The 23346-nt window shown below is 38.0% G+C and overlaps 1 protein-coding gene across 6 annotated transcripts in view; it reads left to right on the plus strand.

The window, feature by feature from the left end:
* The window catches only part of LOC135124538 (leucine-rich repeat, immunoglobulin-like domain and transmembrane domain-containing protein 2), a 243474-nt gene that overhangs the window by 203903 nt on the left and 16225 nt on the right, over positions 1–23346 (plus strand). For 3 of the 6 annotated variants that reach the window (XM_064049680.1, XM_064049691.1, XM_064049670.1), the window contains one exon: positions 22445–22508. The gene's annotated coding sequence lies outside the window, so the exon portion shown is untranslated. Of the gene's footprint in view, positions 1–10014; positions 10298–10428; positions 10540–17781; positions 18125–22444; positions 22509–23346 lie in introns of those variants that run through there. The other 3 variants (XM_064049716.1, XM_064049707.1, XM_064049701.1) reach the window with 3 other exon arrangements.

Raw genomic sequence — 23346 nt, forward strand, 5'->3', positions numbered from 1 at the left:
ACCTTTTACTTTCTTGAAGCGTATGTCTTTTGCCAAAATCAGTCTTATCTTAGTAAATACTAGCTCCGCCCACCCGCCCTCAAGAAAATAAAGGACAGGTGAGCAGGGTTGCTACTTACTAAGATAAGACTGATTTTGGCAAATGAAACACACTCTAAGAAAATAGAGGGGGGGTGGGCGGGGCTAGTATTTACTAAGATGAAACTGGTTTTGGCAAATGCCATAGCCTCTGAGAAAATAGGGGGCGGGTGGGCAGGGCTAGCACTAACTTGCTAAGACAAGACTGATTTTGCCCCTATTAAACTTGTAAAAACTTGCCAAATTTAAAAGGTGCTAAATAGCGTATTTCCCTAGTTAAATTCTTAAATCTGATTAATTTTTATGAGACATCCTGTATAAGCAAATTTAAAAAATATTAATTATATATTAAAAATAAATCACAAGTATAGACTCATCATATTTTGCAGATTTAAAATTATATTATATATTCAACAATATTTTGAGGTGACGACATAAATTTTTTAACATAACATTCTAATCTTTTTAAAATACAATTCATTGAAATGATGTCATCAAATTGTTGGTGGGGATGACTATTCAAATTTTGGGCAACATTTAACCATCTACAGGGTATTTCTAGTATACATAGATATACAGACAGACAGACGGACGGAAACTACTTTTTTCGTACCGTAGGGGTCATGAAACGTCGAGAAAACCTAAAAGTAGCAATGACATTGGAAATATACAGGCTACATCATATAAAATACATTAATTACAGTATAGTACAATATTTTGCGTCTGAAATTTGAATCTGTATTTCGATTTTTTTGCAAACGGCAAAAATCAAAAACCCAGAAAAAAGGCGAAGGGGAAAGTTAAATTAATGCCAACATGATGTAAAAAAGACAAAAGGCCGTCGAAAAATCGATGTAATTTATAAACTGTAAAGCTATAAAGAATCCCCGACGACAAAGTAACTCGATTACGAAAGCTTCTAGAAGATCGAGTTTTGCGTTTATCCTGTTAACAACACCGATGAAAAAATTAGAGTACATAAACTACAAAAAGGTTTTTCTTCGATTTTAGGATTAGCGAGGAAGTGTCATTTTTAGAAAAAAAATCACCGCAAACTCCGTGACGAAACAAAAAGAGGCAATAAGACAATTTAATTAAATCAGATAAGTCACAACAGTTTGCGTTTTCGAGATCATAACCTGGAAAATTCCCCAAAAAATTTCAGCCAGATTTTGATTATCATGACTGCTCCACACACAGCACACACAAATTATGCAAAATCACCCTCCTCGTTTCGCGGGTCGTGCTTTTGCCCCACATCCGCGTCCCCACGTGTTGCCGTCAGCTCCACCGCCCCTCAAAGAAATGCGCAACCCTTCCCTCGAAATTAACACTTCAGACAAAGTTATGTTTATCTGATGAACGAAGGGGCGCATTTATATTCCATGTTTGGATTCGGGTATTTGTTTATGAATTCTTGCAGATGGCGGTTATGTTTATGTTTATGTCACGACCGTTCTTGCATTTGCGGAAAGCGTTACGTTAATAATGCAGGCTTTTAGCGCTCCGAACGGTATGCAAGCGCTAATTAGGTGTTGCTTTGAAATATGTTCGATGAATGCCTACCGACTCTAATGGGTTTTAATAACTCTTTGTGTACGATAATTACATTAGAGCTAATGAAGGCTCACTTTTATTTATTTATTTATTTTTTAATATCGTGGAATGAGATTAATAAATGATGAAGTGAACAAAGCGAGTAAATAGAGATAAAATGTTCAGGTAAATAAATGGGGAATAAAAGGTTTTATGGTGGATAAAGTAGATTTAAAAATGTATAGTTTTGCAAGCGAAATCACTCAGTGTATAACTGGTTGCATGACCCAGTTCACTTTGAAAGTGCACTATAGATGTTTGTGGTTTTAGGTAGAGCTTTCGAAAAATTTAAGTCCGGTGTGCGCTCCCTTGGCCCTAGTTCCGGCGCGCGGATTCGAGCCTCCCAGGTCCGGGTCCGCCGAGGTCTGCCCCCGAAATAAATACAAAACGCCATGAAACAAGATCCGAAATGACTTCGCTCACGCAATGCCGCCGCCGTGTAATTACGCCATCTCTCAGCAAAAACCGCCCCAAATCATTTTCCTACGTGCAATAATTTTTTTATGGACCGTACTCGCATGCAGCCCACCGCTATCCGCCTCAACTTTGTCCGACTACTTTATTATTTATCTTTATTGGGCGAAAGAACACAAACTGAAATGTGGCCCTAAAGTTGAACTCGCCCATAAACTTTATACCATCCCACTTTAAACAACTCGCATTAAATATGCAACCAACTGTGCACACGGCGGAATCTGCACCGGATCGGTCAACGTCGAAGAAGACGGGCAATTAAACGCGGCACTGCGTCTTGTCGGGCTAATCTGTTTTATTAAGGTTCAATAGGAGTGACGCTCGAGAGCGTCTAATACACATCCGCTCGAAACCGAGTCGATTTGGCCCGTATGCACCGCATACAAACACACCCACTTGCTTTTCTTTTCGTTTTTCCTCTCTGGAGAAATCGAGGGAAAACTGGTGTAGGCGGGAAACCGGGAGCGGTAAAAGAGTGCGCTCGGAACAAAGCTAAGTGTGATTTAGGGGCCGGAGGCGACTCATGTGGAGCACCTGTATAGTGTAATGGCGGGGTTTTTATGGGATCGTGACACTTGACGAGTTTTTAATTATGAAAGATGATGTGTGAAGTGCTGCAAGTGTGAAGAGAGCTGATTATGCGTTATCTTTCGAGGTTTGATCGGAGGTCACGCTGTTCGTCTGGCGTTTATTGAATCAGTGACTGGCCATTGTTCCGTTTATTGGTTTTTAAGGAGCAAGATTTTGGAGTAATTGTTTCGTGGTACGAGATAATCACAGTTCGAGGAACACTGAGGTCAATGTTTAAAACCGCAGTGCGCTATTTATAGCCAGATGACATAAATTGGTGCACCATAATTCTAATACTGACTTTTTCTGTAAAAAATAGTCGAAGGTTAGAGACAAATAATCAAACGAACAGGCGGACAGACGGAAACGAAAGACAACTTTTTTCATACTCTAGGGGTCTTGAAACGTCCAGAAAACACGAACGTGACAAGTTGCCCGACGGACTCGATACTTCCTTAGTTTACGCTCAGAAAATAAAAAATCATCTAATTAAACTATGCCTATTTATGGATTATAAAGTATATACATGGTCTAAAATCGTAGATCTTTGCAAAAAAGACCAGTCGCTCTAGTGTACCACGGCTTCTGCCACCTCTGGAAAATTCCCAATTTTCAAATGACCTCTTCTATTTTGCTTTTTTTTTCGTAATAAATATATGTACGTAATTTTCTTTTGATGACAAGAAACAAAAAATGTGCTCAAAAATGGTAAATTTTTAGAAAGTGTGGGGGATCAAACTTGCCATTTTAAACATGTTTTCAGTTTCTTGTTGTGAAAAGAAGACTACGCTCTATCTCAATTGTAACGATTTTTCCTTATTCGTCGTGAGCCAAGAGGGGCGGGGGTTAAATTTAGCCCCCTTTTCTGTAGATACATAATCTTTTCACAAGATTTTTAAAAACTTATTGAAAATGGTAAATTTTTGTAGGAAAATATTGCTCCGCCTCTCGCTCTGACAATGAATGAAAAATTCATCACATTTGAGGTTAGGGCGGGCGGGTGGGGCTTATTTTTTCGCTTTTTTTTTCTCTCTTGTTATATACTGTTTTTTTTTAAACAACATGATACTTAAAAACATGTTTCACATGGTAGATTCTTGTGGAACAATAAGCATGTTACAATTAATTAAGTTCCACCCCTCGGCTCACGGCAAATAAAAAAGTCACAATTGAGATGGGGGCGGGTGGGCGGGGTTTGTATTTTGCTTTTTTTTTCTTAACAAATGTACATAGTTTTCTTTTCATGACAAACAAAAAATATGCTCAAAAATGGTAACTTTTAGAGAAGTTTGGGGGATAAATTTTACCATTTTAAACATGTTTTCAGTTTCTTGTTGTGAAAAGAAGACTATGTGTACATATTAAGAAAAAAAATACAAAAGATAAGCCCCACCCACCCTCCCAATCTCGATTGTAACGATTTTCCCTATTCGTCGTGAACCAGGAGGGGCAGGGGGGAGATCTTAAGTTTAGCCTTTTTTTCTGTAGGTACATAATCTTCTTTTCACAAGATATTTGAAAACATATTGAAAATGGTAAATTTTTGTCGGGAAATATTGATTATACAATTAAGCTCCGCCTCTCGCTCTGACAACGAATGAAAAATTCATCACATTTGGGGCTAGGGCGGGCGGGTGGGGCTTATCTTTTCATTTTTTTTTTTTTTGTCTAGATATATATATAGCTTTCTTTAAACAACATGATACTTAAAAACATGTTTCACATTGTAGATTCTTGTGGAGAAATAAGCATTTTGCAATTAATTAAGTTCCGCCCCTGGACTCTCGGCGAATAAAAAAGTCAATTGGGAGGAGGGCGGGTGGGCGGGGTTTGTATTTTGCCTTTTTTTCTTAACATATGTACGTAGTTTTCTTTTCATGACAAGAAAAAAAAATACTCAAAAATGGTACATTTTTGGAGAAGTTTGGGGGATAAAATTTACCATTTTAAACATGTTTTCAGTTTCTTGTTGTGAAAAGAAGACTATGTGTACATATTAAGAAAAAAAAAAACAAAAGATAAGCCCCACCCACCCTCCCAATCTCGATTGTAACGATTTTCCCTATTCGTCGTGAGCCAGGAGGGAAAGGGGGGGGGTCTTAAGTTTAGCCTTTTTTTTCTGTAGATACATAATCTTCTGTTCACAAGATATTTAAAAACATGTTGAAAATGGTAATTTTTTGTCGCGAAATATTGATTATACAATTAAGCTCCGCCCCTCGCTCTGACAACGAATAAAAAATTCATCACATTTAAGGTTAGGGCGGGCGGGTGGGCCAAATTTTTTCACTTTTTCCGCTCTTGACATATACAGTTGTCTTTAAACAACATGAAACTTAAAAACATGTTTCATATGGTAGATTCTTGTGGAGAAATAAGCATTTTGCAATTAAGCTCCGCCCCTCGCTCTGACAACGAATGAAAAACTCATCACATTTGGGGCTAGGGCGGGCGGGTGGGGCTTATTTTTTCACAATTGACATATGTAGTTTTCTTTAAACAACATGATACCTAAAACATATTTCAAATGGTAGATTCTTGTGGAGAAATAAGCATTTTGCAATTAATTAAGTTCCGCCCCTCGGCTCACGGCGAATAAAAAAGTCACAATTGAGATGAGGGTGGGTGGGCGGGGTTTGTATTTTGCCTTTTTTTCTTAACATATGTACGTAGTTTTCTTTTCATGACAAGAAACAAAAAATATACCCAAAAATGGTACATTTTTGGAGAAGTTTGGGGGATAAAATTTACCATTTTAAACATGTTTTCAGTTTCTTGTTGTGAAAAGAAGACTATGTGTACATATTAAGAAAAAAAGATACAAAAGATAAGCCCCACCCACCCGCCCAATCTCGATTGTGATGATTTTCCCTATTCGTCGTGAGCCAAGAGGGAAGGGGGGGGGGGGGGTCTTAAGTTTAGCCTTTTTTTCTGTAGATACATAATCTTCTTTTCACAAGATATTTAAAAACATGTTGAAAATGGTAATTGTTTGTCGGGAAATATTGATTATACAATTAAGCTCCGCCTCTCGCTCTGACAACGAATGAAAAATTCATCACATTTGGGGCTAGGGCGGGCGGGTGGGGCTTATTTTTTCATAATTGACATATGTAGTTTTCTTTAAACAACATGATACTTAAAACCTATTTCAAATGGTAGATTCTTGTGAAGAAATAAGCATTTTGCAATTAATTAAGTTCCGCCTCTCGCCTCACGGCGAATAAAAAAGTCACAATTGAGATGAGGGTGGGTGGGCGGGGTTTGTATTTTGCCTTTTTTTTCTTAACATATGTACGTAGTTTTCTTTTCATGACAAGAAACAAAAAATATACTCAAAAATGGTACATTTTTGGAGAAGTTTGGGGGATAAAATTTACCATTTTAAACATGTTTTCAGTTTCTTGTTGTGAAAAAAAGACTATGTGTACATATTAAGAAAAAAAAATACAAAAGATAAGCCCCACCCACCCACCCAATCTCGATTGTGATGATTTTCCCTATTCGTCGTGAGCCAGGAGGGGCAGGGCGGGGGATCTTAAGTTTAGCCTTTTTTTCTGTAGATACATAATCTTCTTTTCACAAGATATTTAAAAACATGTTGAAAATGGTAATTTTTTGTCGGGAAATATTGATTATACAATTAAGCTCCGCCCCTCGCTCTGACAACGAATAAAAAATTCATCACATTTAAGGTTAGGGCGGGCGGGTGGGGCTTATTTTTTCACTTTTTCCTCTCTTGACATATATAGTTTTCTTTAAACAACATGAAACTTAAAAACATGTTTCATATGGTAGATTCTTGTGGAGAAATAAGCATTTTGCAATTAAGTTCCGCCCCTCGGCTCACGGCGAATAAAAAAGTCACAATTGAGATGAGGGCGGGTGGGCGGGGTTTGTATTTTGCTGTTTTTTCTTAACATATGTACGTAGTTTTCTTTTCATGACAAGAAACAAAAATATACTCAAAAATGGTAAATTTTTAGACAAGTTTGGGGGATAAAATTTACCATTATGAACATGTTTTCAGTTTCTTGTTGTGAAAAGAAGACTATGTGTACATATTAAGAAAAAAAAATACAAAAGATAAGCGCCACCCACCCGCCCAATCTCGATTGTGACGATTTTCCCTATTCGTCGTGAGTCAGGAGGGGCAAGGGCGGGTCTTAAGTTTAGCCTTTTTTATGTAGATACATAATCTTCTTTTCACAAGATATTTAAAAACATGTTGAAAATGGTAAATTTTTGTCGGGAAATATTGATTATACAATTAAGCTTCGCCTCTCGCTCTGACAACGAATGAAAAATTCATCACATTTGAGGTGGGAGCGGGCGGGTGGGGCTTCTTTTCATTTTTTTTTTTTTTTCTCTGGATATATATATATATATATATAGCTTTCTTTAAACAACATGATACTTAAAAACATGTTTCACATGGTAGATCCTTGTGGAGAAATAAATGTTATGCAATTAAGTTCCGCCCCTCGGCTCACGGCGAATAAAAATGTCACAATTGAGACGAGGGCGGGTGGGCGGGGTTTGTATTTTTCTTTTTTTTTTTCTTAACATATGAAGTAGTTTTCTTTTCATGACAAGAAACAAAAAATATGCTCAAAAATGGTAAATTTTTAGAGAAGTTTAGAGGATAAAATTTACCATTATAAACATGTTTTCAGTTTCTCTTGATATATATATAGTTTTCATTAAACAACATGACATGTTTCATATGGTAGATTCTTGTGGAGAAATAGACGTTTTGCAATTAAGTCCCGCCCCTCGGTTGACGGCGAGTAAAAATGTCACAATTGAGACGAGGGCGGGTGGACGGGGTTTGTATTTTGCTATATTTTCTTAATATATGTGCGTAGTTTTTTTTTCATGACAAGAAACAAAAAATATGCTTAAAAATTGTAAATTTTTAGAGAAGTGTTCAATTTCTTTTTGTGAAGAGAAGACTATGTGTATTAAGAAAAAAACATGCAAAACATAAACCCCACCCACCCACCCTATCTCAATTGTGACGATTTTTCCTTATTCGTCGTTGGCCAGGAGGGGCGGAGCTTAAGTTTAACCTTTTTTCTGTCGATTCATAGTCTTCTTTTCACCAGATATTTAGAAACATATTGAACATGATAAATTTTTGTCGGGAAATATTGATTATACAATTAAGCTCCGCCTCTCGCTCTGACAACGAATGAAAAATTCATCACATTTGAGGTTAGGGCGGGCGGGTGGGGCTTATTATTCACTTTTTTTTTTTTTCTTGACATATATAGTGTTTGTGATTATTTAGAATTGGTTCGAAGGACCAAAGTGAACACTGCGACCGTTTTAGTTGGGATTTATTCCAGAACTCTCGACTACATGATTGTGTGTACCGGTACCGACTAAAATGGGGTGGGTGGGACACACCCCCACCTCTTACAACCCCAGGTACCTGCTTAAGGTGATTGGTAATGGGAATTTCCAACATATAGTTTTCTTTAAACAACATGATACTTAAAAACATGTTTCACACGGTAGATTCTTGTGGAGAAGTAAGCATTTTGCAATTAATTAAGTCCCGCCCCTCGGTTCACGGCGAATAAAAAAGTCACAATTGAGACGTGGGCGGGTGGGCGGGGTTTATATTTTCCTTTTTTTTCTTAATGTATGTACGTAGTTTTCTTCTCATGACTAGAAACAAAAAAAATGCTCAAAAATGGTAAATTTTTAGAGAAGTGTGGGGGATAGAATTTATCATTTTAAACATATTTTCAATTTCTTGTTGTGAAGAGAAGACTAAGTATATTAAGAAAAAAAAATATATACAAGCCCCACCCACCCACCCCGTCTCAACTGTGATGATTTTTCCTTATTCATCGTGAGCCAGGATTGCGATAAATAAAACCATACATCTTGTACGCTTTAGCAATAATGTCTTTATAATGATTTGTGAAATAAAATTTGCTATCGAACTTTCCAATACGACTCATTTTAAATTATAGTCAAAAACAATCGCAATAAGTTCTTGTACAACTTTGCATTTCCATATATAATTTGAGATCATCAGCCAACATAAGTTTATTCCAAGGAATAGCATCAGGAAGATCGTTAATAAACAGCGAAAACAACAAGGGTCCTAAGTTCGATCCCTGTGGGACCCCAAAAGATGGAGTAAATGGTTTAGAGTTAAAATTTTTCTATTTCACAATATCTATAAAAGGAAAAATGTTGCTTATTAGCAATCTCAGGGACCTCGATTTTCAAATGGTCCCCCCTTTTCAGTTTCTTCTATAATCAAACCACCTTCAAATTCTGTATCAACTTAGTTTAGGATTATTCAGTTGTCTTTTTTCTTGTATCCTGTATTCAAATGACACTTTTTCTCTGTAAACAATTTTTACCGAATCTTCTCGAACTTATGTCTATCTTCAACCTGAATCCTGGACTTTAATCTAATTTGTTGATTTTTTTCTTTTCTCCGAAGATTTAGATAACTTCACCATCAATCAACCAAAATTCAATCCTGAAAGGATTGTTGGTTTAAACCCGATTGGAACATGAAGGACGTCTGTACAAGACAGAATATTTTTCAATTAAGGCACAATTGTTCGAAGAGCTGAAGGAGCAGAAATGGGCAAATCATTACCTGATATCGGAGCAGACTTTCCTGAACCGATTTAAAAAGGCTTACAATAAAAGCTTAAACATTTTCCAAGGATTTATTGAAGTTCATAGACGACATTTTTGCCTTTTTCGACACAAGCGTTCGCAATATTGGAGGATTTGTAAAGATTTTAATCAAGCAGTTTGATACGAAGAGGAGTCTCGTGTTTTCCGCCATCGGCTTTATTGAAAAGTTGTTGAAAACAAATCTTCAAGTTTTTAGATATCTTACTGTACGCTGAGAATTGTAACAAGTCACAATAGCGCGTTGTCTTGTTTCATTGTCGTCGTTGTTAAAAACTAGCGGTTCTTGATTAGCGTGTCGCTGCTCTTTCGCCGCCCGGCCCTTTTTCCAGCACGCCCATGAATCAAAGTCGTGCCCCGTCGCTGTTTGATCAAGACGAATTCCTCAATTGTGTACATAATTCCATCCTGTTTGCATACGAAAATTCTATTTGTTCGCGGAAGCGCCCCCAACTTCCGGATCGGTTTTCCATTCCGGGCCGCGGACTCTTTTTTGTTTATTGATATAGGGCGAGCGTTAACAATATTTCACGTGCGCCGCGATAAATCTCGGGCGGGGGCGCGGGGGCGGCGCGTTCCCACCATAAATTCGTCGCGTGAAACCATCCATTTGTTCGGTAGATAAAGTCGAGTTTCTACGTCTGTCGTGCTTATAGTTGTTGGTTTGGCGTACGGCCGTCTCCCCTGCGAATTGTAAACGTAGATTAATGTGTTGCACGGACGCACGCGTCGGACGCCCCTGCTGCTGGGGTTCTTGTGTCAACAGACAACAGTAATTGCACCGCGTTCGCGTGGCCCGCTGCAGCGGACGATGGTACCGACGATGGACGGACCATGGGGCCGGCAGCGGATCGATGGCGGCGCAACAGCGAGAAGAGGCAGCCGCGAGGAGCTGGTGTGCGAAACGGTGAGGGTTTTTGTTGCGGTTGGTATTGTCGAGGAAAAATTTTTGCGGTTGTGGAGGCGAGGGAACGGTAGTTGGATTGTGGGGAGATTAATCGTGTTTGCATTGTGATTACTTTTTCCTGATTTGAATAGGTTAAATAATACGATAAATATTCCGAGGAGTTGAGTTCGCAAACGATCATCCAACCCATCGAAGTGACTACATATTTTTTATCCTAAATTGGGCAATCGACGCAGATTTGTGTAAGTACTACTCCCTTTGTAGTAATATTTATTGACTGTAAGAAGCGACAAATTCTGAAATTATTCTCTACCTTTTCAACCAAAAACTACGTTATTCTGTTTGAAAGTATTTTTTTATCCTAAAAGAGAAAATTCCAGCTTTTGGCGAAAATTCCAAAGCAATCATAGCTTTTTTGTTAATAGCTTAATCCGGAAAAACTGTGTGGCTAAAAATTGTCAAGAAAATCGTGTTTACGTAATCTAGAACTGCATTCTAAATGAATGATTCGTATCTTATCACGCATCTAGACTTAGGGATAAATTGATTGCCCCCAAAAAAATAACCTCAAGGTTATCCTGAGTCATAATTTATTTAATGTGTTTCGAAACAAGATTATGCACGTGACAATTAAATTGTGAACGTAAATACTTAACTCAAAACAAATAACAGGTATTGGGATCCAGTAAAAGTAGTACGTTGTGTTACAAATCGCGGTTACACTATGCAAAAAATTGTCGAAGGTTATTTCGAACTTCCCTCGCCCTTGAAGCACAGTCCAACAAATTGATTTTGCGATTTTTGTTTGTCTATAAAGTAAAACCAGTGGCGGAAATAACAGCCCCGCAGCGAATTCCAAGGGAGCGCGATCCGCACAAGTGCGGATGATCAACGGGAAAAAAATTATTCTCAATTTCTCAGTGCATGCTTAAAGTGGGTTCAATCTACTGACAATGGGTGTCAAATTGTAGATAATTATATTTTGTCTTTTTTTTTTAATATACATAACCATCTTTTTACAACAAGAAACTTAAAACATGGTTAAAAAGGTACATTTTTGCAAGGAAATATTGATTTTGCAATTATGGGGCGAAATCGATATTTCCCATTGATCTAATAAAGGAGTGGATGGAGCCTTGTATACGTTTCCATACGCGAGCGAGTGTAATCAACACAAGAAAGAAATAGCAAGAGTTGTTATGCATCAGAGGAAAAAGGACGGCTGACCACACAGCACGTGCTGGGTGGCAAAAAACGCTTCATTTGAACGGGAATTAATACGTTTTCTTACGAATTTGTTCAAAGAATTAATTATAACAAACGTTTGTTAATGAAAATTCTATTTTTACAGTTTACATTAAAATTATTTATAATATGAAACAACAAAAATCATGTAAGTGGTGGAGATAGTCTTTTAATAAAATGAAATGTATACAAAATCTACAATATATTACGAATTCAGTTAATACAATAATCTTTTACAAGTTAACTAATCTTGTAGTGTATGTTCATTGGTAAATCTGAAATTTTTAAGATAAAATTAATTAAACTTTCGATAAAAGTGACAGCGTGCCTAATTAAATTGAACATATTAAATTGTGTGGAATTTTCTAGTAAAACCTATTTTCTAGATCCACGTACAAATAACTAAAACTATAATCAATAGATATAAAATTCCCTCTTTTTGTAGCAACAATCCATTTTTTTCGTAACTCGGAATGTTTAAGGAATCTAACAAAATTTTTAAATTATAATTACGAAATCCTTCGTCTCTATATGTGATTATTACCTATGAAATTAAACAGGGTTGCTTTCTTTGCACGTTCTTTGCAATTATACGCACAACACGATTTCACGATGTTTAACAAATAGTCAGATAAAATACAACTTAAGAAAACTGAAGTCATTTAAATAAGGTAACTTGAGCCTAAAAAACGTAAATTTGCAAAAATACACCTTTAAATACCATGCGACAGCACGAAAGAAACCGCCAGAAACACAGTGCTCTGCAGTTTCGCGTCAATGTTTTGCCACCCAGAGAGCCCTATCTCTGTCGCACTGTGTTGGCAACGCGCGTCTCTCTCTAAGTTACTTCCATATAATATTATTTCTATGATATTTCCTTATACAAATTTTTCATTTTAAACATGTTTTAAGTTTAAGAAAATGAGTCTACACACATGTTAAAACAAAAAGGCAAAATATAAGCCCGCCCACCCGCCCTATCTCGATTGTGATGACTTTTTTTATTCGCCGAGAACCAAGAGGGCGGAGCTTAACTGCAAAATACTCATTTCTTTACAAGAAATTAAAAACATATTTTTGAGTATCGTGCTGTTTTTTAAAGCATACTATGTATACTAAGAAAAAAGAAAAATATAAACCCCGCCCACCCACCCCATCTCAATGTTTATGGTTTTTTATTCTTAGAAACTTAAAACACGTGTGTAAAGGTAAGTTTTTGTAAGGAAAAACATGTCGTATATGGTAATTTCTTGTAGATGAATAATAATTTTGAAATTAAATTCCGCTCCTTTGGCTCTCGACGACTAAAAAAAAATCATCACAATTGAGATAGGGCGGGTGGGCGGGGCTTATATTTTGCCTATTTTCTTAACATAGGTAGTCGTCTTTTCAGAACAAGAATCTTAAAACATTTTTGAAATAGTAAATTTTGTAGACAAATATGAATCTTACAATTAAGCCCTCCGCTCGATCTGACAACGAATGAAAAGTTCGTCACAATTGAGAACTCAAATCGGGGCGGGTATGACTGGAGCCTAATCTTTGACTTTATTTTTTTCTTAATAGACATAGAATTCTTTGAACAACACGATACTCAAAAACATTTTTTTAATTTCTTGTAGAGAAATACGGATTTTGCAATTAAGCTCCGCCCACTTGGCTTACGACGAACAAAAAAAAATAATTACAATTGAGATGGGGCGGGTGGGCGGGGCTACATTTTGCCTCGTTTTTTTAATATGTTTAGACTTATTTTTAAAGAAACTTAAAACATGTCTGAAATTGTAAATTTTTGTAGGGAAATATGGATCTTGTAATTAAGCCCCGCCGCTCGATCTGACAACGAATGAAAAATTCATCACAAATGAGAACTGAGATCAGGGCGGGTATGGGTGGGGCCTAATCTTTGAGTTTATTTTTTTGTTAATATACATAGTATTCATTGACCAACACAATACTGAAAAACATTTTTTTTTTCTAGTAGAGAAATACGGATTTTGCAGTTAAGCTCCGCCCGCTGCTAACGACGAATAAAAAAAATCATTACAATTGAGATGGGGCGGGTGGGCGGGGCTTTATTTTGCCTTGTTTTCTTAATATGTGTAGACTTATTTTTAAAGAAACTTAAAACACGTCTGAAATGGTAAATTCTTGTAGGCAAATATGGATCTTACAATTAAGTTCCGCCGCTCGATCAGACAACGAATGAAAAATTCATCACAATTGAGAACTGAGATCGGGGCGGGTATGAGTGGGGCCTAATCTTTGGCTTAATTTTTTTATTAATATAGATACATAGTACTCTTTGAACAACACGATACTCAAGAACATTTTTTTAATTTCTGGTAAAGAAATTCGGATTTTGCAGTTAAGCTCCGCCCGTTTGGCTAACGACGAATAAAAAAAATCATTACAATTGAGATGGGGCGGGTGGGCGGGGCTTCATTTTGCCTTGTTTTATTAATATGTGTAGACTTATTTTTAAAGAAACTTAAAATATGTCTGAAATGGTAAATTCTTGTAGGCAAATATGGATCTTACAATTAAGCCCCGCCGCTCGATCAGACAACGAATGAAAAATTCATCACAATTGAGAACTAAGATCGGGGCGGGTATGACTGGGGCATAATATATATAGTATTTTTTGAACAACACGATACTCAAAAACATTTTTTTAATTTTTCGTAGACAAATACGGATTTTGCAGTTAAGCTCCGCCCGCTTGGCTAAAAACGAATAAAAAAAATCATTACAATCGAGATGGGGCGGGCGGGCGGGGCTACATTTTGCCTTTTTTTCTTAATATGTGTAGACTTATTTTTTTAAGAAACTTAAAACATGTCAAAAATGGTACATTTTTGTAGTACTTAAATCCTCCACTTTTCTTCTACAACCCCTTTAAATACACTAATTACCAGTCCGCAGTCCCCGTTACGATTTTGTTTTGTTTTTTGACGATATTCCAAACTTACATGTAAAATTTGACAACGATCGATCCAGTTGTTTGGGAGATTATTATCTGTCTAATAAAAATTGACAGACAGACAGACAGACTACAGACGGAAAGACGAGACCTACTTTTTCGTACTAGGATCATGAAACGTCTAGAAAATATGAAATTACCCGTTCGCCAGATGACTTAGCTTACGCTAATTTAAAGGAATCGGGTGTTTTGTTGCTGGATGAACTTGAAAAATCTTTTGAGCCTTTAACGTTTTATTTTTTATGAATTTGAAAAAGTCTTGATTGCCGAAATCAAAATTTTTAAAAAACAACAATTTTTGGAAACACGGTTGGAGTTATCTAAGAAACGAGGTTAGAAGTGACTGCTTCTGGAGCCCGAAATCTACAAGAAAATATATTTGGTTGAGTTTCGAAAATGGTCGAAAATGGGTCTAAATTTGAATTGGAAAAATTTCACTTTTGAAAAGAAAAATTTTCAAAAAATTGTGGAATATATAGATCTCGACATGGTGATTCCAAAAATGTGACGTGTTTATGATCACGAAACACTATTTTCGAAATTTTCGGTATGAAAATCAAAATTTTTAAAAATTATCAAAATATCGCTATTTCATTGTACGATTCTGGGAAATCATCGAAGAAGCGAGACCGGAAGTGACTTCTCTGGAGCCCCAAATCTACAAAAAAATTCATTTAATTGAGTTTCGAAAATGGTCGAAAATTGGTCGCAATTTGAAGTGAACCTAATATAGATCTCTGAGGGACCCCACACATATAGGAAGACAGCTTTCACTGACTTTTTGAATTCTATTTCAAAAATGCGACGATAATGCAAACACTGTTTGGGTCAAGATCATAGAAATAGAGTTTCCGAACTAACAAGGTCTTGCTAAATCTAAGATGTTGTGCCATATGTACCTTTGTTAAAACAGTCTGTGATCTCGTAAATAATTGCTTAGGATAGGGCAAGTTAGCCCAGGCCAGATCAGGTTAGAGGTTTTTTTTTTTATTCGAACTAGAGATTGTAGTTTAAATGAAAAAAACACTGGATTTTCGTGTTTTTTTTTAATTTCGTGAAAAACGACGCCCTTTATCTCGCATTTAGCTTAGAATTGATTAATTTTTGCAGAATTTTGCAGTTTTTTATTTTATTAATTAGCCAGAGTTTATTCATCGATTTGCCCTTAGCCCTTATTTTCGGTTTGTAAATTTAATTTTCTTTCAACAACACGATACTTAAAACATGTTTCACATGATAATTTCTTGTAGAGAAATATGGACTTTGTGATTAAGTTCCGCCCCGCGTCTCACGACGAATAAAGAATTAATCACAATTGAGAGGAGGGTGGGTGGGTGGGGCATATTATTTCAACGAAAAAAGACACTTAAAATATCAAATGGTGAATTTGATGTTAGAATTATAGCCGATGCCTGGAAAATGGCGAGTTAACTCCCCGCTAGGCTCTGAACAATCAACTGGTGAATCTGGCGAAAATAGTAAAAAAATTCTTACTGACATTTTGGTGGAGTTATAATGATTTTCAAATTGACTCTTTTGCTACGTTTAACAACTAAACAACACATTCATTATCACAGTAACTAATGATAAAACTTTGAGTTAATATTTCTCTCGCCTATGACCAGTGAAAATATACAAAGATATGGTTGTGTTGTTTTGTAATAATTTGATAAAATTCCATTGACAACAATGTTTGCCTGATAAAAACCCCGCCCATCCACCTTCTCTTTTCTTAGAAGGCATGTCATTCGCCAAAATCAGTTTTATCTTAGCAGGTACTAATCCCGCCCACCCACCCTCTCTTCTCTCAGAGGATATCTCATTTGCCAAAATCAGTTTTATCTTAACAAGTAGGTACTGATGACTAACTTTTACAAAAAATGATTAAAATTTGAAAACATGAGCTTCCTTATATACACAAGGCAGGAATTTTGAACATCTTCTCTAGTGTTTAGTTGGTTATGCTTTAATGGATTTTTCTTTTGTTGATTTTGTTTGTTTATAATTTATAATGTATAAATGTCTTATTGAATGTTTTTTTTTTGGTTTATTTATTAATGAAAAATAACAGCTTATTTTATTAATAATAATGCACAACGATTAATGACTACTGGTTGTTATAGTTATTGTCCGGACAAAAATAAAATTGTTACTAAAAAATCAAAAATTTTTTTTAGAACTGCCCAAACTTCCGCACATAACGTACTGAAAAGTTAATTCGCCATTATCCATACACCCGGTATTTAACCATGATAAAAGCATCGAGTTGTTGGGACGACCAAAATTTGCATCTAATGTTTTGAAGTGCATATCTGTGTTCGAATTTCATCCGAGGATTTGTCGAAAAAAACCTATAAAATGAGAAACAATGTTTAGTTCCATTAAAAAACGTGGAAGTGAATAATCACCTGCAAAAATACGTTTCCAATTAATTAGTAAAATTAAAACAGAAATTTCCGCCCAGAAAAAAAAACAGATTTTGAATTCCGGTTGAGTTTTCGAAGAATAAATTCGTGTGACTATGGAGCGAGAGTTTATTTAGTACCTCCGAAAATAGATTTAAAACTGTAAATGATTGAGTTCGCCATTTTAAAACCGAGCTAATTTTTAACGATTGCACTTTAGCTGATTTAAAATTTTAAGTTTCCACCTTTGTTATTTAAGGCACGTTTATCAGTCGCCGACATTTAGTTGCGTCATCGCTACGTCATCAACTTACCAGAGGGATCGCTGTAAACATACAAAAACATTTGTCACAGTGACACTATCAACAATTCTTTCCCAGTTATCGCTCCAGCAGTAAAAACCCGTCAAACATCGCTATCTCGATAACAAGCCGTGATTAATTAAAAATCCCGTCGTCCCACCATAATTCAATCTCTTCCCGTCCCTTCGACGTCGCCGTCTTGACAATCCCGTTTAATAAACTAAAACAAATTGCAGCAGTGCTCAACGTCTCCGCGGCAAACAAAGAGTCATTGGCTCCTCGACATTGACTAGATGAACTTTGATAAATGAATTAAATTCCTGTCGCTGTTTATATCTAAACAGAATGCACACGATGCACAATTACTTAGATTAATGGCGCCAGATTAACCATTTCCTCTATTAATACATTATTCATCAAACAAAACGCGGCTTGATTTCGCGTCGACTGAGACAAAACAACCAACCTCGACGGAGTGCGCCACTGGAATTTCATTCTTTCCCCTACTTATTTAATATTCATATATCTAACTATGTCAACATAAATTAATTTGTGTTATCTAAAGTGTGCTTTATCGTCTCCTCGGCATTAGTCAGACGTATCGTGATGATGAGTGCGGTTCGTTTTCGGTAAATATGGAACTGGGAATTGTTAAATTAAGTGTGAAAACTAGCGGAGAGTTCGCGCGGAAGAATGAGCAAGTGGAGTTTGAACGATAACGCGAAAAGTGACTGTAATAAAAATTGTCGGTAATAGTTTTGGGGTTTTATCTCGCGCAGAGGTTATTGAGAATTGATTATCGAATTATCGGAACTTATCTGAAAGTAGAGGGTCTAGGGAACGACGCCGCTGGCTGGATTGAGATATTATCGACTACACCTGTATTTAAACTGTAAGTTGTGGATAACGATAAATAATCATGGAAAAAATATTTGCATAGGGAGATTAGGCGATAAGATAGGGAAAACGGCTGTTCTTTTAATATACAAGAGGGAGGTTCCAAGTGAAGGGGTGTGCAGCTGGTCCCAATTGCGTGGAGAAAGTCGAATGACGCGTTTTAGGTTTTTTTTCTCTTTTTTTGAGATTTCTTTCCATTGTTTTTTTACGAAAAATCCGTGCGCGTTTTTCACTTTGTGCGCATAAATATAAATCAAATTAAGTTGAACAACCATTAAAATTTCACATAATAACCATCTGGTGCAGCTATTATTTAAATCGATATACAATTTAGTAATAAATTTATAATACAATCACTCGATTTTTACGCCAGTGACACGCAAACTATAACAAACGTCACAGCGGTGCATTTTTATTGAATTAGAAGCCTGGCGGGCGTTTCGTTCCCGCTTTTTCAACAGTTAATCACAAATATATCGAAAAATTTATCAACGTATTTTTAGCGGCCGTGTTATCCATCCCCCGAAAGACAAAAACATTTGATTGCCCAGTTTGTTGTTGTCATATTTGTCTTTTTTATTTTATAGGGGCATTTGTCCGCGTCGCAGCTCAACAAAACAACGTTTAACGCAAACAAAAACGTAAAACACACCGATTTCCCGTGTCATGGCAAATTTCGACCATTGCATTTGAAATTGTGAAGAAAATTTATCATCGCCCGTTTCATGAACCGAATTCCATAAAGCGTGACACCGTTTGAAGTGGCTATGATTCACTGATTAAAAAAAACAAACAAGACTTAGTCAGAGGGCAACACCTTCGAAATTATCTTTGTCTTAAGCTTATTACTCGTTAAGTGGAAGTGAAGAGCAAACAGCTTTATCGGCCGAGAATTCATCGATCGTGCAACCCTTTCATCATCCGATAAATAAATGTGTTTATCTGACCCAGTTGAACCGATACAATAAATATTAGAAGCAATTACGACCAACAGACAGAGAAGCCGATATATTTTTGCGTAATTGTTGTATTTATCAGTCGCTTCGAAGCATTGTAGATTCCCGGCTTAATTAAAGCTTTTATTGCAAGTGTTATCCGACCAGAGTGTTTTGTTCTCGCTTTAACCCCGCAAAGTTGCGGCTCGATTCGGACGCGGGATGTCCTCTCGTGTTTGGCCTCCGGCCAAAAGAATAATTTTCCACAGCGCCCTACATCCTCCCACTGTACAATTATTGCTTTCCATTGCACGCCGATCCCAACTTCCGTAATTATTTTTGAACGAACGTCCCTTAGTGACCGTTTTTTCGACGAGTCGAATAAGCAGCCCGAGTCGGGTTCGTGCTCGTTATCGGCCCAGGAGTTCACTAACAGATAATCTGGAGTCGGTTCTCACGAAAAGCTGATACGTACGGGTGCGTCTAATGCTCCCTGCAGCAATCGATGAAACGAAATAGAGGGAATAGTAAAGAGATGTGTGGAAATAAGGAGATTAGCCCCATGGAAAAAGGAAGAGGAAGTCGAGAAGTACGGGAACGGATAAGTAGAGGAGCGGAATAATGCATAGGGACGACCTTGAGCCGCGACCCGAAGACGCACCAGAAAGAACAGAGCCGCCGCCGCTACGTCAAATAGAAAGTTTGTGCCGAAGAAGTGCAGAAGCGGAACTGCGCGACCTTGACTGGATTAACCGGTCGGCTGCAGCTCAAAATTCAAATAGCCCACATCTCGAGCCTCCCTCTCGAGGACTATCGGCGTCTCCACCGTTTCCCTTATCTCGGCTTCCGGTTTCCGAAGTGGTACTCTGCATGCCTCCTAGAATATCATCCCCTGCGGGTCGATACCGTCTCCTACACGTCCGATCCGCCGAAGGTTCGACTGTCGTTGTTCCCGCGTCGTTTTGGTTGCATTTGACGCAAATCCTGCAAAATTGTGCATTGTCGATTTCGCCGCAGTCTGCGGGAAACATATTCGCGCTTCAGATCATCCGACGTTTGCTATTTTCGCGCCTTCATGCCCGTCGTCGTAATCGAAAACGTCGCCTGAAAAACTCATCTCCCGGAGACATTTTTCATTGCAGGGGCGGAGTGAGCGGAATTTCAACTGGGTTTTATGTCGTCTGCGGTGTCCGCGCCGATCCACCCCGTCCATCACATCCCCGCCGGCGTTTATTGCAACTAATAAGTAATCTCGTGCTGGTTGTTGCAGATAAAACCTCCGACTCGCCTCGTAAAGCCAAGACGCCGCGCTTCGAAAGAGCGCCAGATAACTAGTAATTGCATACCGTTGCAGGAAATAAATACCTGCAGCACGTATTCCCCCAGCATTAATTACGTCCCTCACGAATTCCCGCGTATTATGTATTTAACCAGCATAAAATTTTTAATTGGGACGTTTGCGTTTAACCCTCCGCTGACTCAGCCCCGTTCTGAACAAATGCACGAAATAAACGAAACTGAACCGATGTTTGCTCGCAAATGTTTGTACAAGTCTCTGTTTGTGTCCGTGCCTTCAAATATTCAAGGTTCGCTGGCGAAAAAATTCCCCGCACACAAGCCGCCATTATATCACGCCGGAAAAAATTCGCCCGAAATTTGATTGTTTTCGGATAAGTTTGCGGGGGAATCGCCGGCAAATATTTTTATTTTTCTGCTTGTTTTGTTTTGTTGGAAGTATCACTTTCGGCGAAGCGCGATCGCTGTCAATATTTGGCGTAATCCGGTTCTCGTCGGGGGGCGAAAACAGCCCGAGTAGAACGCATAAGCGGAACGGGCGAAGGAATGGGGCACTCGTGCCTCCGCAAAAAGGAACGACAAATCGAAACAAACAGGAAGACGGAATAGCGCGAGGGGACGACTAGATTTGGGGATCTAAGAGCGTGTAATTAAGCGACCTTGACTCAGAGAGGAGCGACAATCGATAAAAAGTGGCATTTTTTCCGCGCTCGTCGTCGATGTTTGACATAATCCCGCTCCGCCTCCCGAAAAGCCAATCTTTCCGGGGGCCGGGCTGAAATTACGGAGAATAATGACGCTAAAACGCATCATCTGCATCGATAAATCACCGACTCCACTCTGCAACGCCATTTATATTAAAATGCGTTATGTAATTTCGCGATGCCGTTCACGTTCCTGATATATTATAATACCACTATTTGTGGAGGATCCTCGACTTGATTTGCGCCTCTTTCGTTTTAGAAACGGCTGCAAATCCCGCTGCACCAGGGCAGATCATTACGTGATTAATCCAGTTATTATGCCGGGTTCGCTCGATATTATGGGACCACTATTTTACGAATAAATTTTAATTCAATTTGTGATTTAGGGGAATTCGTCGAACCACAGTGCAACAGAATGGGGTAATTATGTCGTAAAATACACCGCATATTGCGGCTCTCGTGGGAACGCAGTGCATCAAACATTTACGCTGCGCCGAGTATAGATTCCGGTCGTGCGTGAGGATGTCGTGCGAATGAACAAGAAGCAGTAGTTACGATATCGGTGAAAATGGCAAAGTTAGGACCGGGGAAAGAGGACGAGGAGACGCGGAAGCGCCGGAACGGCGGCGTAAAAGAAAGGAATAACGTACGAGACCGACCTTGGTTTTTGGAAAATCGGAAATAGTGCGAATGGGGTGAACGAGTTCGTGTAAAAGGCGTACGAGACAGCAGAAATCCGAACTTAGTGGGGCAACATCTGATATTTTTTTACCCCTCTCTTGTTTTCTCGTAATGTTCCTGATTATAATTTTTAACGAGCGCCCCAATTCGGTTCCGCCTTCCGAATTAACGACCGTGTTTACCTTATTCACTTTATTAGAGTAATTGTTTTTGCCCCGTCTGGCGTAATCATCCCCATTACGTTCGGTTCGACCTTCACCCCTCGACCCAAATCCGTCTTTCGTCTGTTGAAATTTTGCAAACGGCCCATCCTCCAGACAATAATTATCTCCGCGATGCGAAAAAAGCGCATTCGGTTTTATGGTATGGCAACTAGCTCCGGAGAATTGTACGCCTTAATTTGACATTCTCGAAAACAAAAGCATTTGCATAATAAAGACGGTCGTGATATTCTTACAATTCGCGCCGGGGACTCGCGAGAATGACGTGAATAAAGCAGTCGGAGGGAATTTTACGTTTTTCACTAATTCCTTTCTATCGTTAAGTTGCTATGAAAGCTTTCCCGAAAGCTCATTAATTATTTAAAATATTAGCTTGTCGGCTGAAAGACTCCGACAGGGCAGGCTTTTGTTCTTTTCTTAACGCGGCGCAATTATCTGTGTTGTTGATGTTTATTTACTTTCCTTCTTTCTTTTGCAGTTGACGGGTGCAACATGCCAGACGGAATCCGCCAGCAGCTCTAAACTGATATAAACGATATCGTGTAAGTATGTATTTTACAGTGGAATAATTACGGGGCATAAACGCCGGTAATTAGCGTGTCGTAAATTCTGGGTTTGTGTCGACGGTGCAGTTGCGGTTTTACGAGCTGTTTATGCATGTAGGGCAGGGGGACGACGAAGACTTTTCGGGTTCGCCGCGTAAATATTTAAAATTTTTACGCCCGCGTTCTCGTATCGACAACTTTATGAACTTTTAGTTTTCGGGAGTGTAATTTTCCCATCAGGTGCATTCGCTCTTTGATCGCGTTCGAAAATTAACTTTGGAATTTTCAAAAGCCCCGAAACAATTAGGAATAAGTTACCGAATGTTGGTTTAAGAAAAAGCAGTTTAGCTCAAATTAATTTGAAAAGTTGGCAAAAAATTCAATATACCTGCTCGGGGGATTTTTTAATTTGTTCTGTATTTTTTAAACGCGCGTTTATGGAGTCCCCCCGAGTATGAATAATGATTCGGTTTATTAAAATTCAGACGCTGGAGGGATCTTCACTAGTGCGCATTTATCCCGAAATGATAAATGATTTATACAACAAAGTTCAAAGAGACCTGACACCTTTCGCATGTGAATATAAAACGAAAATTACAGTACGGAAGATAAAGAGAGAAATTCACTTTAATAAATTAATTTAACAATCCCCAAAGCAAACAAGTTCCGAAATTGACTGAGCCTAGTTCCAAATTTAGCTCGAGTTTTAATCCGTTTTACCGAGTCACTCGAAAATAGATTCATTTCGAGACTTTCGCCGCCGCCGGAAGCCCCTATACTGTATTGAATTGTTAACGGCGACGAGGGTTTTGTTGGTAAATTTATGTGCAAATAC

Source organism: Zophobas morio, unplaced genomic scaffold (genome assembly GCF_036711695.1).
Source record: "Zophobas morio isolate AGI-343-1 ecotype UQ-CSIRO unplaced genomic scaffold, CSIRO_AGI_Zmor_V1 ptg000002l, whole genome shotgun sequence".
Taxonomy (NCBI): Eukaryota; Metazoa; Arthropoda; class Insecta; order Coleoptera; family Tenebrionidae; genus Zophobas; species Zophobas morio.